Source organism: Ambystoma mexicanum, chromosome 6q, assembly GCF_040938575.1.
Source record: "Ambystoma mexicanum isolate Mex_15411 chromosome 6q, UKY_AmexF1_1, whole genome shotgun sequence".
NCBI classification, from domain to species: domain Eukaryota; kingdom Metazoa; phylum Chordata; class Amphibia; order Caudata; family Ambystomatidae; genus Ambystoma; species Ambystoma mexicanum.
The window spans coordinates 1,425,710,115-1,425,724,415 of NC_090937.1; the positions used below are offsets into that span (position 1 = coordinate 1,425,710,115).

Consider the following 14,301-nt stretch of genomic DNA (forward strand, 5'->3'; position numbering starts at 1 on the left):
CTAGCATAATCAATACCAGAAGACATTCTATGGCCCTTTTAAACATGGAGCAACTATAGACATTACAAAAAAATGGAGCCTCCTTACTAAAACTTGAACCCTTCTACTTTTTAAAGAGGGAAAAAAAATATACATCTATAGCCACAAATATGACACCCTAACTCCTCCTTTTTCAGCAAAGTGCAAAACAAACACAAAAAACCAAGTCAAAGGCCACCAGATCATCGGCAAAGCCCCACCAAACGAAGGAATAGCAAACATTTAGGAGCATATATTTCTATTATAAAAACAGGTGTTAAGGGAAAGGCTTCGGGGCTAGAGGTTGCCATCCAAACGCATGCATAAGAATATGCAGGAATCTTCACAACCTTGGCTCCTATCCACTAAGGATAAACTAGCCCACCAACAAAAGTTTCCTCTGCAAGTTTCACCATGAGCTACACACCAAGTACCTCCAACCATCAAGCTAATCCGGAGTATGGCAATCAATCACAAGTCCAAACATGGAACCTAATGCCTTCAGATAAAGCAGCAAACTGGAAAAAGGCGTGCGTGTGTGCGCGCGCATGTGTGCGCGTGTGTGAGTGAGTGAGACTTGTTACCGGGTTGGTATCTTGAACCTATTTCAGTGTTTATCTATGGTACATATGTGACTCAAATTAAGAATTGCATCTATAAATTAAGTTTGCAGAGCATGGTACACCATTAGCAGAATTAAGAGAAGCCTTGGAAAGTGGGGGATTGGACTTTCTAACAGTGTTGAAAGTATTAAAGAACAACTTACTTACGACTCAGCAATGTTCTCTCTGGTAGATGCGCCTACCATGGATTCCTCATCTATGATATCCTATCAGTAGCACAGGTGTCCTCAGCAAACTGCTCTGACGCCAGCAGACAGTGCAGATCCGCCCTCTATGCGCCAGTGTTGTCTGGGCCCGTATATAGAGGCGTTGAGCCCCATGAGCTCCATTCTACCCTGTTCCACCTAGCACTTTGACACTGAGGGAAGTAATATTCATCAGACAGAACATTACCGAGAGTAACTTGCTCTTCAAATGAATTGTATCCTCCCACATATTTCTCAACTTTAGATATTTTCCCTTTCAGCACTAGCTGCTTCAGTGAAAATTCAGGAAGAGGGCGCTGTGCGTCGACTCAATGTCCCTTCGAGGGCTTCCATCTCGGAGTCGACGTCATTGTCGCTATATATAGCATGCGCAGCGCACGTTGGCTTCAGTTCCGCGATAGCCAATGCTTCGAGAACTACGGTGCGCTACCTTTTTTTCCAGAAAAAACTGCGATACTTGAGTACGATGGCCTCGTCTTCAAACACCATCAACCCCGAAGACCAGGATAAAAAGATTTCATGACTGTGGGTCCAAGATGTCCCTCACTAATCCTCATTGTGTGCGTCTGTGGTGCCATGGAGTGGAGCATAGAAAGGTGGACTGGGAATCGTGTCAGTCCATGATTGGTATTGCTCTGAAAGAGCTTAAAGGGAAATTAGTGGTGGGCAGGCCCCCTGCTCAACCCCCCTCGATGACTGTCAAAGAAATGCTTGTCCGACGAGTCGAGATGGTGATCCTCCACAAAGGAAAGGATCGAAAAAGTTGACGGTCCAAGAGCGGGTCGCACCATTCCTAGTCTTCATCTAAAAAAGATGAAAAAAGGTGCTATGGATAGCCTTCTACTTCATCTGATGCCTCTCCGGAGAGAAGAATATCACAGCCGACCCCAAGATCGATGCAAAAATCGCTGAAAACATTGATGCAATTAGCTTCTAAGCCATCAACGTCTAAGCCTCCAACGCCACTCGTGTCGAAGCCATCAACCTCTTTGCCCACTAAACCTCCAATAATTTCCAAAGAAGTTGAAAATTCCTACAAGCATTTGCCAAGGAAGGATTTTTTCGAATCTTTATCCTCCATTTATGAGCAACACAAGGCATCAGACTAGGACACTCCTTCCTTTGGTTTGGAGTTTGGCACACCTAGCGTCCCAGAAGCCCCAATTTCAAAGAAGTCAAGGTAAAAAGACCTATATGAGAATCTTCAATCAGCTAGTGGTATTGAAATCACCTGAACTTCAACTTGAGTTTGGCAAGCCAGACCCCGGCAGATTACTCTTACAGACCACTTATGACCTGAGATCTATTTTCTGGGATGTGGCAGACTTGCTCCCCCATTCGAGCAAGACGATCCGACAGACATCCTCGATAAAGGTCCACAGAAGGATCCCGTACTTCCAATTCATGTCACCCTTCAAAAATGGGTTGGGCAAATTGGGAGGTTCCGGAATCAAGAACGGCAGTGAATAAGATTAGCACCAAAAAGTATGACCCCCGACTATTTGTCGAAGCACCCTACACCAGAAAACCTCAGTTTAGGCAGCGACGACTACTTCCAAACCGGCTGCATACCGAACCATCCCACCAGACCGGGATAAGCATTATGATGCTGGGGCAAAGAAGTTATTTTCTGCCAGTAGCATGTCTCTTAAATCTGCAAATGCCAATTAGTAAAATTTACTTTCACCCTATGAAACTGGATAGCTATAGAGGCGGACCATATTCCCGAAGGGGAAGAATGAGACGGCTTCCTGAATATTTTAAGAGACAGGAAGGAGGCTATGTGCGAGTCTCTTCAGTCAGTACTGGAGTCGGCTGACAGCATCAGCAGAGCAATGGTAGCAAGCACAGTAATACGCAGGTTTGCGTGGTTGAGGGAGTCAGATTTTGCACTGGACGTGCAGACCAGGCTCCTCAACATGCCCTTTGAGAGCACTCAGCTGTTTATCAGCAAGACTGACGAAAGCCTGGAGAAGCTGCGGACCTCAAAGACAGCAGCCAAATCTCTTGGTGCCGCTATCAGACAGCCACAACCATCTCACCCCAGTGGACCATCTTGGAGGGTATGTCCTTTCGTTTCTACTCTTCAGTTGGAAGAGCAAGAGGACTGGCTAATCAAAGGTGCCAAAGAAGATTCCCACGTGCCTGAAGAGGGAGGGGTGCAAAGTCCCCCCCAAGCAATGGCTACTTTACCATCAGCCGCTGCTTCAGCCGCCTCAAAACCACTGAGAGATCTTAACCCACAAGACCCTGGTGGGAGGCAGACTCTTACAGCATGTGCAAGAATGGCGAGGTATGAATTCAGATGCGTGGGCGTCGGAAAAAGTAGCACAGGGTTACCGCCTCCCCTTTTTAAGAAGGTCTCCACACCATCCACAGGGGAGCCACTTGTTTGAAGTTCAGATCCGTTCCTTGGGCAGGAAATGTTAAGCCTGCTAGAGAAAGGTGCTATAGAACCAGTAACGGAGAGGAACAAAGAGTGGTAATCTCCTTATTTCCTAATGCCCAAGAAGGATGGAGGACTGAGACCCATCTTGGACTTCAAGATGGTCACACTTTCTCAGATCCTTCAGGCCCACCAGCTTCAGGATTGGATTGTGTCATTGGACCTTCAGGATGCTTACTTTCGTATGCAAATCCATCAAAAGCACAGAAAGTACTCATGATCAGTTTCCAGTTCTGGCATTCGGGCTGACCTCCGCCCCCGAGAGTTTCCACCAAGCTGATGGTGGCGGAAGCGAGTCTCAGGTGAAGCGGGTGGCCGGGGGGAGGGGATTCATGTCCACACCTACCTGGACAATGGCTGATCTGTGGTCTGTTCAGGGGAACAAGCCCTGAACATCTCAACAGAACTGGTCATTCTCTCAAGAGGCTGGGCTTCTCCCTCAATTACAAGAAGTCCCACATGATACCATCTCAAAAACTCCAATTTAACAGAGCGGTCCTGGATGCATCCTTGGGAATAACCTCACCACCTGAGGTGAGGGATCAACACATTCTGCAGATGGTCACACAATTCCAGAGTGCCCAGCGTCCCCCGGCCTTCAAAGTTTTGCGGTTGCTCAGCCTCATGGCATCCTGCATTTTCCTAGTTCCAGAGGCTCGTCTGAGAATGAGATCCCTCCAATGGGCTCTCAGGACAGAGTGGTCTCAGTTCTCAGGCAAGATGTCTGATCTGGTCCAGTTCCTGAGCAGCATCACACAGGATCTTCTGTTATTGGCCTGCGAGGACAATATTCTGAAGGGAGAACCCTTTAGGCAACCATACCCGGAAATAACAATAGTTACAGACGCCTCACTCACGGGGTGGGAAGCCTATGCCAACAATCTGACAGTCATCAATTGTTGGTCTCCATCGGAGTCCAAACTACATATCACTCTTTTGGAGTGGAAAACATCAGGCTAGCATTGAAGGCCATTCTGCCTGGTGTACAGGGGAAGAATGTCCCGATTATGAGGGACAACACAGTGGCCATGTACTATCTCAACAAGAAAGGAGGCGTAGGGTCACTACGACTGAGCAGAGAGGAACTGCAGCTCTGGTTCATGGCAATTCAAGGAGGAAACTCCCGAATGTCAGTTCACCTACCCGGAGAGGAGAACACAGCGGTGGACACTCTGAGCAGGCAGAGCACAGTCTCCCATGAGTGGGAACTAGCTCAGTAAGTCCTCCCCAGAGATTTTCACACATGGGGAACACTTCAAGTGGATCTGTTCATGACCTGTGACAACCGGAACAGCATACTGTTCTGCTCCAGGGCAATTCCCCCAAGAGGAGTTCTAGGAGACACGTTTGTAGTGGACAGAGTTTCCACTCCTGTACGCGTATCCTTCAATTCCCGTCATTCCTCAAGTTATCAGGAGCTTAAGAAAGTTCGGGAAATCCATGATCCTTATTGCTCCGGATTGGGCCAGGACGACGACGTCCACGGACCTTCTTTCGAGAAAAGAGGTTGGATTCTCCATCCAGAGGTCAAAACACTTAACCTTCATGCATGGTTTCTGAGAGGTTGAGATATAAAGATTGGAACATCCCGGAAGACGCTATGGAAATTTTGCCTTCGGTCAGAAGGCCAGCAAAGAAATCCTTGTACCGCTGCTGTTGGAATAAATTCTGCAGTTGGTGTAGAGAAAAGGAAGTGGACACTTTTCAGTGCAATACACCTATGGTGACCTTTTTTGTTGTATTTAGCAAATCTGGGGCTCCAGATTGGAACCATTAAAGGATATTTGGCAGCGCTTTCAATCTTCAAGTGCACATTGGAGGAGGTATATTTCAAGATGCCATTAATCATACAGTTTCTTAAAGGGCTCACTAACGTGTTCCCTCCTACAACTTTTCAAGTGCCTATTTGGGACTTGAATCTTGCCTTGAAATTTCTCATGTGTGCTCCTTTTAAACCTCTCCATTCATGTCCACTGAAACTACCAATGTTTAAAATCTTTCTGTTAGTAGCTTTGACGTCAGCCTGCAGGGCGAGTTGCAGGTCTTTATCTAGTAAGACTCCATTTACTATTTTCTACAAGGACAAGGTTGTCCTTCGGGTTAAACCACCTTTTTTGCCAAAAATTCTATCAGATTTTCACTTATCCAAGAAAATTGTACTACCATATTTTTATCCGCACCCTCATCCTGCCACGGAAGAGGAAAGGCTACATAGGTCTGATCCCAGAAGGGCTCTGAGCATTTAAATTTCACGGATGGCAAAAATACATCTACATGACCAACTTTTCAAAGGGTACGCTGGACACAAACTGTGACTACCCGTTACAAAACAAACATTGTCCAGATGGATAATTCTTGCCATTACGGAATGCTACAGATCCCACAGAAGGCCCAAGAGGTCATACCACGGCATGGCAACATCATCTGCTCTGCAAATAGGGCTGCCTATAAAGGACAATTGTGCGGCAGCCACTTGGTCAGGATTTGGGAAAGCTGTCCTGCATTCAGTCCATGACAAACCTTACATCTGAAAATTCTTACTCCCTCCTCCAAGAGGTAACACTGCTTTGGGAGTCTATACAAAGATGAGGCAATCGTGGGAGGACACAATATTAATAGTTATTCACTGTAGTGACTAACGTACTCTTAGTCCATAGTTCCCTTTCCTCCATACTGCATGGGCGTCCCTCGCTAGGGAAGGGAGACAACCTTTTTCACAAGAAAAAATCTTCTTCCCCTTTTAATTTCGAGGCGTGTGGCCTTGGAAGCATGCGCTCCACTGGCTCCGCCCACCCGTACCACTCAGTCCCCATTGACGCGTCGCAATATTTAACATTGCCTAATGACACCAGTATTTTTAGGGGGGAGGATAGTGGGATGTGTGATGCTGGAAATGCATTGGAGGGACAGGGCCTCCCTGTTCTTGTCCTGTAGTCCTTTTTCATTTGTGTTCTGTATTGTTTTCTGCCTAGTAGTCCATGTTGGACTCCTGGCAGTGTAGCTCTTCGTGTTTTTGGATTGGTGTACAGACCCATGTGATACCGTTGGGGCACCCATGGGTGTGGGTACAACCCTGTGCCCCTTGTGTATGTTTTTGGGCACCTGTGTGTGGCCCACGGAGCAGCGTATGGGCTGGTGGCAGCTCCATGCTGAATTTGACAGGTGCTCAGAGTAGCCTCCATTTTGGGATACCTAGGCCTTGCCATTGGAATCAGTCGATTCCCGATAGGAGAAACAAGATGGCCCCTGTGTGGCCTCTGGCTTTCGATTGCCTGTTACCTTGTTATCCCAAAGTCCTGGGAAGCCACGACTCTGTCCCTTCCCATTGTCTGGCTGTTAGTTCCATATATGGTGTTGTGAAGTCCAGGCCAGACAGGCTGGAGCCTTCCCAGTGACTGTATGTTGTGGGTACACCCTGTGGGTGGGACCTGGGTGAATGGTGTGTGTGACCAATATGCGCTTCTTGTTGTGGATGTCTAGATTCTGGTGTTTGACACAATGACTGAGACAGCCCTGCCCTAAACTGATATGAATGCAGTGTGTTGTGTTGAATGGCTGGGTACTTGTCCCAATACACATTCCTTGTTGTGAGTGTGTGAGAGGGAGAAGAATGGCCTGAATGCACTGTATGCCTGATTGGCTGACTGACTGCTGAATGCCCTCTAAGACTTTTTGATTCACAGACACTGGTCCACACCGCCGCCCACCTTATCCCGCCGGAGAAGGCCTGGCCGTCGACGCGCCTAGGAGCATCCGCCGATGGGTTTCCCGCCACCCAAAGGCCATAGAGACGTCGGACGACTATACGCCCTTGCTGGGCCACAGTTCTTCATAAACTCTTTGCGGTTCTGAACCATCGACATTGAGGTGCCCCACATGCCTCTTCCTTGCAGGACGTCTTCATACCTTCGTCGACGAGCACCACCGGGACCGAAGCTGCCGCCTCGACGCCGAGTATACTTTCTTTGAGTGATCTCGACGATTCGTGGATCCTGCTTTAAAGGGGGCCGCTCAAGAAGGATCCATCGACGACTCGTCGTCGAACTCTGCTATTCCAGGTACAGTGGGGTGGTAGAAACATTGTAGAAGGAAATAAGACTTATTGAGCAATATATGGACTGGGCTTGTGGTGTATCTTTATTTTACAGGTTGCTCAGGTTGGGGGTGGAGGGATCTCCACACAGAATTGTGTCTAGGTAACAGGACCAGTATTCTGCCAATTGTTCTAACCAACTGCTTTCCTCCTATATCTATTGTTGGTTACCTTTATTAAATGATTTGTGTGCCATTTCACCAAAGTGCAGTTGATGCCCTTCAATGAGATTTGATAATAATTGTGGTACCACATAGAACTGTATATATCTGACATTGTAGGTTTACTGAGCACCAATGGAGTTATTGAGATTGTGTATTTAACTTTGAACCTTAATTATATAAAGACTGTTTTAATTAATACAGTGTGTGGACATTCCTTTGCGGGTGCTTGGGGACTACACCATACTTGCTATCAACAATAGAGAATGTTGGCTGGGGTCCTTTGTGCCTCTCCTCTACCATATAGAGAGCAGGAGTACAGACGCCCCCCTCTGGTTTTTAAACGGACGTATGGAGGAAAGGGGACTATGGACGAAGAGTATGTTAATCACTACGGTGAGTAACTATCAATCACTCTTACGTCCCGTCCCCTTTCCTCCATACTCCGTGGGCGATTACAACTGAATGTAGCCCCAGGGTTGAAAGGAGACTCTCCTTAAGAAAACAGATTCCTTCCAACCGCCTAACCGAAAGCCGCTTCTGACTTGGAGCTGGTGTCCAAACAGTAGTGCTTACAGAAAGCCGAAGGGGTGGCCCAGGTGGCCGTCGTGCTGATGACCTGCCATGGCACCTGCAGCTGAATGCGATGGCCGTGGCCTTGGCTCTGACAGCGTGGGCTTGCATGTTAGTTGGAAGCGGTTTGTGCTACCCCTCATAGGCCTCCTTGATGGGCGCAACCATCCACCTTGCTATAGAGGCCTTGGATGCCGGATAACTGGCCCTTGACCCCCTGAAGCTGACAAACAGACCGTCCGACTTGCGGAAGCCCTTGGTCCTGTCCAGATAGAATTTCAGAGCACGTCTGACATCCAGACAGTGCAATACCTTCTGAGCACCGTCTTTAGGGTAATCAAATGAGAGGTAAGACGTTCTCCTCGTTTAGACGGAAAGCAGAGGCTACCTTCAGTAGGAACGCGGAGTGTGTTCTCAAGACCACCTTATCCTTGTGAAAAGTAGTATATGATTCTGAAGCCACCAATGTCTGCATCTAGCAGATTCTGCGAGCAGAAGTGAGGCCCACCAACAGAGCTGTTTTAATGGTGACCAACCTGATGTCCGCAGATGCCATTGGCTCGAAGGGTTTGTGCGCCAAGGCGCCCAACAAAACACTCAGGTCCCGCAAGGGGTGTGCTCCTTTGATGGGCCGGAAGAGCTTGGGGAGGCCCACTAAGTGTTGCTTAACCACAAGGTTTGAAGAGGAGAAGACTACCACCGAATTTTTGTAGGCCCCTATGGCTGCCAAATAGGTGCAGCATGTATCCACCTGCACGCCCGAGTGAGCAAGGTGTGCAGAGAAGGAGAGCACATCATCCAACGTGCACTCTTTAGAGTCCGCCCAGTGACAGACCCTAGTCCATTTACTCTTGTACCGGCTTCTAGTAGCCTTGCTCCAAGCGCCATGAATAATTTCCAGGTTAGTCTGTGTTAGGAAAGATTTCGTAATGGTAGGTAATTTTCCTTCCATGTGGCAACCCCTAAACTTTTTGCTGTTGTTTTTCACATTGTTCTCGACTTTGCCAGAGAAGTGCAGCCTTCTGCTGCACTCCTCTGGGCTTTCGCTCCTTTTCTTATGGGGAAACTGACATGCCCTTAAGACAGTCAGTACCGGGGAACGCTGTTTCCCGTAGTTTCTTTTATCATGTTGTGGCTTTAGTGCAACATGACACAAGAGGGCACTGTAAGCTAAGTTACAGCTCTCTTGGGTCTCTAGCCTTCTACGGGCCCTAGATACTCGTTTAGGATTGTATTTGATCGGTGCAAGTCATTCAGGGACTGGAATGGTGGCAGCGATCGTTTTGTGTATTTTGAGCTCCTTTTGGCGTTCTAAGCGCGTTTTTCGCGCTGAACCCAAAATGGTGGCCTGGCTCCCAAGATGACCAGACCACGAGGCTCCTTTGTCCTGTCCACTGACCGTCTTGCTCCCTTCACCTTCCCCAGGTCGAGCGACCCGGGGCCTTCCTTATTTGGGCATGTACTTTCCCGCGAAACGGGGTTGCTTTCGCGGGCTTCTACATGTCTTTTGTGTGCCTCCAGGGTGTGGGCTGGGATGTCTGGTCCCAATACACATCCTGGGTGCCAGAGAGTCTAGGGTGGTGTGAATGCCTGGGACCACCGTGGTCCGTGATTGGTCCACGTACGGTGTGTGTGTTGATGAGCGGATCTCCCATTGGCTCCCCTCCGTTTTGGCGCGAAGGGAACCGTGGATAAGAGGGGGCTGCAAACACCACTACCATGTCGATCTCCTGAGTTCTCACGAACGAAGGAATACAGGAGCCAAGTATCCTGCAACCAAGAGGCTGGACCGAGGAATCGCTGGTGACCCGCTGAAGGACTCCTCCTTTGAACTGCTGTCGTCCTGTGAAAGCCTTTCCTCCTTTGATCGAACCAGAAGGCCTGTACTGGTGCTTCGACCTTTGGAATAGCAGGAACAGCTATTCTCGGCGACTTCATCATCTCCTGCCAGTAAGCCTTCGGAAGCGTCTCTGGGCCATCCAGTTGACTGACCAGCTTACACGGGAGTCCTGCTCTGTAACCGCCGCCAGGTTGTGTTGTATTTCGAGTCCTGGTCACTCTCACACGCTTCGTACACTTGGCGTTCCCAAGTCTGAAGTGAGTAGTGTACATTTGGCTCAGATACACACGGACGCTCCGTTGCCCTGCTGTGGTGACACAACCGTGCAGGTTTCTTCGAGTGGGACGTCTTTTTTCTCTACACGACGACGAGGCATTCCCGGCTCTTCTGAACCTGCCAGCTGCTGAAACTAACGTGGAGAAGCCTGGGTCTGCTTGCATCGGGCACCGGTGAGTAGTATAGCTAGGATCTGGTCGCCCTCCTGCAGTAGCCCATTGCTTTTCCCCGCTGTGTAAAAACAGCACCCTTTTGTCCGTACTCGCGCTCTGCTTCTGCTCACTGTGGAGGCTGCGCTTGAGTCGCGGAACCTGTTCTTCTTCTGTTGTGCACTAACCCGAACTGCCTGACTTCCTCCGAAGAGCTTCTCCTTTTGCCCGTTGGCACCAGCGTGTGCAGGTACTTTGAGCACAAGGCTCCACTCTTCGCAGGGCTCGGACTTCCATCTAGTTAGGTGCCTCTGAAGGCGAACTGAGTCTAAAGCATTATCGCACTGCCTGTTTTCCTTCCCTTTCAGGTGGACTACACATTTCGTGCATATAACGCTTGCGACTGTCGTATTTGTATATATATAGTGTTGATATGGTATGTGTTGGCTTAATATTGTGATATTATGATTTTCTTGCTACGGTCATTATTTTAAAGGCCTTAAAATAAATGTGTATATATTTTTGATATAACAACTGTTTGGAGTAGTTTGTAAGTGATCTTGCTTTGTGTGCTCATTGCGGGCTTTCAGTCACCCTCACCCCTCTTGAGACCTAGTCTTGACCGCCGCGATCGCTACCTTGATTGGTCTGGCTCGTCCAGAGGTTACCCTGTTCCAAGTAATTAGGTTGGCCTTCTGAACTTCTTGTCATGATCTCTGCTTCCAAAAGGTCAGGGTTTTCCCAACTCCCTTGGAAGCAGATCCATAACCCAGGTTCCGAGTGCCAACCAGTCCCAATTGGGACCTTTTGGACCCAGTCCTGGCGCCAGTGGCACCAGGCTCATAAATATGCCCAGTCCCAGCGCTGGAAGCGCCGGGCTCATAATGCTTGGGTGGACTTACCTGCAGCAGACCATGCTGCTTACTTGCCTGCCAGTTGAGCCTCTGATCCTCTTCTGTTTGGAACTACTTTTCCTGTTGGGTGGGGCAGGAGCCACTCCCTAGATTCAGAACACTGGAACTCTTCTGGAAAGCAGGAACTCTTTTCTTACCTAGGCGTGGCTGTGGAAGGAGACACCTAAGCACTACAGGAGGCTATTTAAACCACACCCGATGGATGAATCTTGCTTTGCGTTATTCTGCATCCTCTGCAGCAGAACGCTCATCGTGTCTTCTGCATCTGATCCTGGGCCTAAGAAAAAGGCTTACCATCCTGAATCCAGTCTTCAGCAACACCTATAAAGACAAGAAAGAACAGGTTAGCATTACGGTCTTCAGTGACAGCTCTTCACTTACCTGGTCCATCGGCTGTCACCAACGCCTCGCGCTGCATTCTGGCATCTGAAAGACAAAGGCTTACCTACTCTTCGTGCGCTCCGGAGGTCTTCACACTGCATTCCGGCATCTGAAAGACAAAAGCTTACCAACTCTTCGCACGCTCCGGAGGCCTTCGGCGCTGCATCCCGCATCTGAAAGACAAAACCAGGTGCGTTTAAAGACATTGGGGAACTTTAATACTCACGTGCCATTACTCCTTTCCACATCTAACCCAGTGGGTATTCCGGCACCCTGCAGCCGCTCCGAACTTGTACCTGCAAAATAAAAAGACAGTTAGAGCGCATCGTGAAGCAGGCAACAAGCGCTTACTTACGTGCTTCCAGGCGCTTCTATTCATCACACGGGCTCCATCTTCAACTCACTTCAGCCCGTCATCCGCCATCGCCGGAACCCTGCAAAACAAGAAACATCATTACTAAAGACTTTAAAGACATTAGAATTACTCGAAACTTACCGTTCGTGCAGTAAACGACGGACAGCAGTCCTCTGAAGTCAAGAGGCCTGCTCCCCTTATCCAGTGAAGAAACTGGTTACAGCACCCTGCCCCGAGGCAGATGGCGAGCACGGCGTTCACTTACCTAAGGTGAGAGCGTTAACCTTTGGGGTTCTACAGGAGAAGAGAAAGGGAAGAAGAGAGAGACATTCAATAACCCAGTTCCTTAATCCCATATTTTCTATCTGCAGACATCTTCCCCTTCGAGTCAGACATACAGTGCACAGAGGTCCAGCCCAAAGAGCCAGCCGTGTGTTACACATCACCTTTGAAGATACGGTATACGCCCAGTCAAGACCGGCGCCTCTACGGGAATCAGGTGAGCGTTACACTTCTGCGCCACCAGGACAGAGTTCAGAAATCCGTCTTAACAGTCTGTAATAGACCCAGGTGTTTCAGCGTGACCTGCTCAGGAACCACGCTGCAAGGGCTAATTTCTGTGGTGCAGGGTGGATGACTCCGCCCCCCTGCTGCGCCAGAGGATGAGCTGGGCCCATGGGCAGGTGAATGGGAGGCCTGTCTGAGAGGCTGAGAAGCTCAGACAACCACTGTCTCGCCGGTCACCATGGAGCTATCAGAATGAGGCTGATGTGACAAGATTCCTTCATCTAGCAGATCACCCTGTGTACCAGGGGTGTGGGAGGCAAGGGGTGTGGGAGGCAAGGCGTATGCGGTCATGCCGTTCCGCTGCATCTGGAATGCGTCAACCAGGGTGCTGGGGCCCTGTACCTGCCAGGAAGTGAACTGCTGGCACTTTTTTGTCCCAGGAGGTAAAGAGATCCACCCGAGGATGCCGCCATCTGCTGAAGATCTCGAGCAGTACCCGTTTGTTCAGTTGCCACTAGTAATTGTCCGCTCCCAGTCTGCTGAGTCTGTCCGCCCCCAGATAGGACTCACCCGAAAGGTGGATGGTGGTCAGATAGATGTCGTTCTCCAGGGCCCATTGCCACATGCTGATCGCTAGGCTGCACAGCAGAGGGGACCTGGTACCCGCCTGCTTGTTGACATAGTAAATGCTGGTGGAGTTGTCAGTCTGGATGAGGGCAAACTTGCCACCAATGAGCGGAAGGAAAGATTTGAGAGCTCCAGCCAGATGAGACTCCTGCAGGAACCAGACTCCATGGACACTGTGGTTGTTCAAAGTGGCCCCCCAGTCTTCCAGGGAGCAATCTGTGGTGATGGTGACCTGCGGGGCCGATGTTAGGCAGAAACCTGTGCAGTTCCCTTAGGGAACACTGCAAAAGATTTAAGACTACAGGTGTTTGGCAGTAAACCCACTTGGTAGCAGTCTGTACCACACATATTCACTTGGTAGCTGTGGCTGAGCAGTCAGACTTCCCTCAAGAAGAGTTAGGCAGTATGCAGAGTACAAACAATAGGTACAAAGACACAGTATTACCAACTAACACTGACCAGAGCTTTGGTGTAAAAGTATATAATTATTTAACACACACTTACAAAACATACTAACACTAAATTGGTAAAATAAGTTCAAAACACAATCACTATTATCATATGTACATCCCTGATTACTTGTTGGACAAGTCTTAGTTAACACCACTTATTTCCAGACAGAGGTGAGCGCTTACCGTTCGATGGCACTCCAACAAGTTAAATAAAAAGGGAGTGAAAAGCAGAATTATGTAAGCATACACACTAAACACTTTTCAAAGAACCACAGCAAGTTAGGAAGGCACAGTCTACTGGTGAGCGAGGAAGTTTAGGTGCCAGGCCCACTTTCAAGGGAGCCAGGCGGAAGGTACCCAAGATCAGACAGTTATACAAAGTCTTCGAAGTTTGTAGAGGTAGTTTGAAAAAGGTTTAGTTCAGTTCAGAAAAGTTAGCTAAGGTGTCCCAGGCTAACCCAGGTTCGAGAGACGAGGATTTAATACACCCCGTTCAATCGATTGCAAGGGAAGCCAGGCAGAACACGGTACCTTAAATGGAGAGGATCCTCCAGCGGGGGCAGTTGTTCCTGGCAGCGGGTGCAAGTCGCAGCTTCGTCCAGAGGAAGAGAAGATCTCGTCGTGGAGGAAAGATGAAGGTCGTTGCACTGCCAGGGAAGAAACCAGCCGCAGTGTTCTCT

At 48.9% G+C, this 14,301-nt stretch overlaps 1 protein-coding gene across 4 annotated transcripts in view; it reads right to left on the reverse strand.

Annotated features, from left to right (window-relative positions):
• Nucleotides 1-14,301, reverse strand: part of NSD2 (nuclear receptor binding SET domain protein 2) — a 1,742,450-nt gene that overhangs the window by 364,571 nt on the left and 1,363,578 nt on the right. The gene's annotated exons all lie outside the window — the stretch shown is intronic.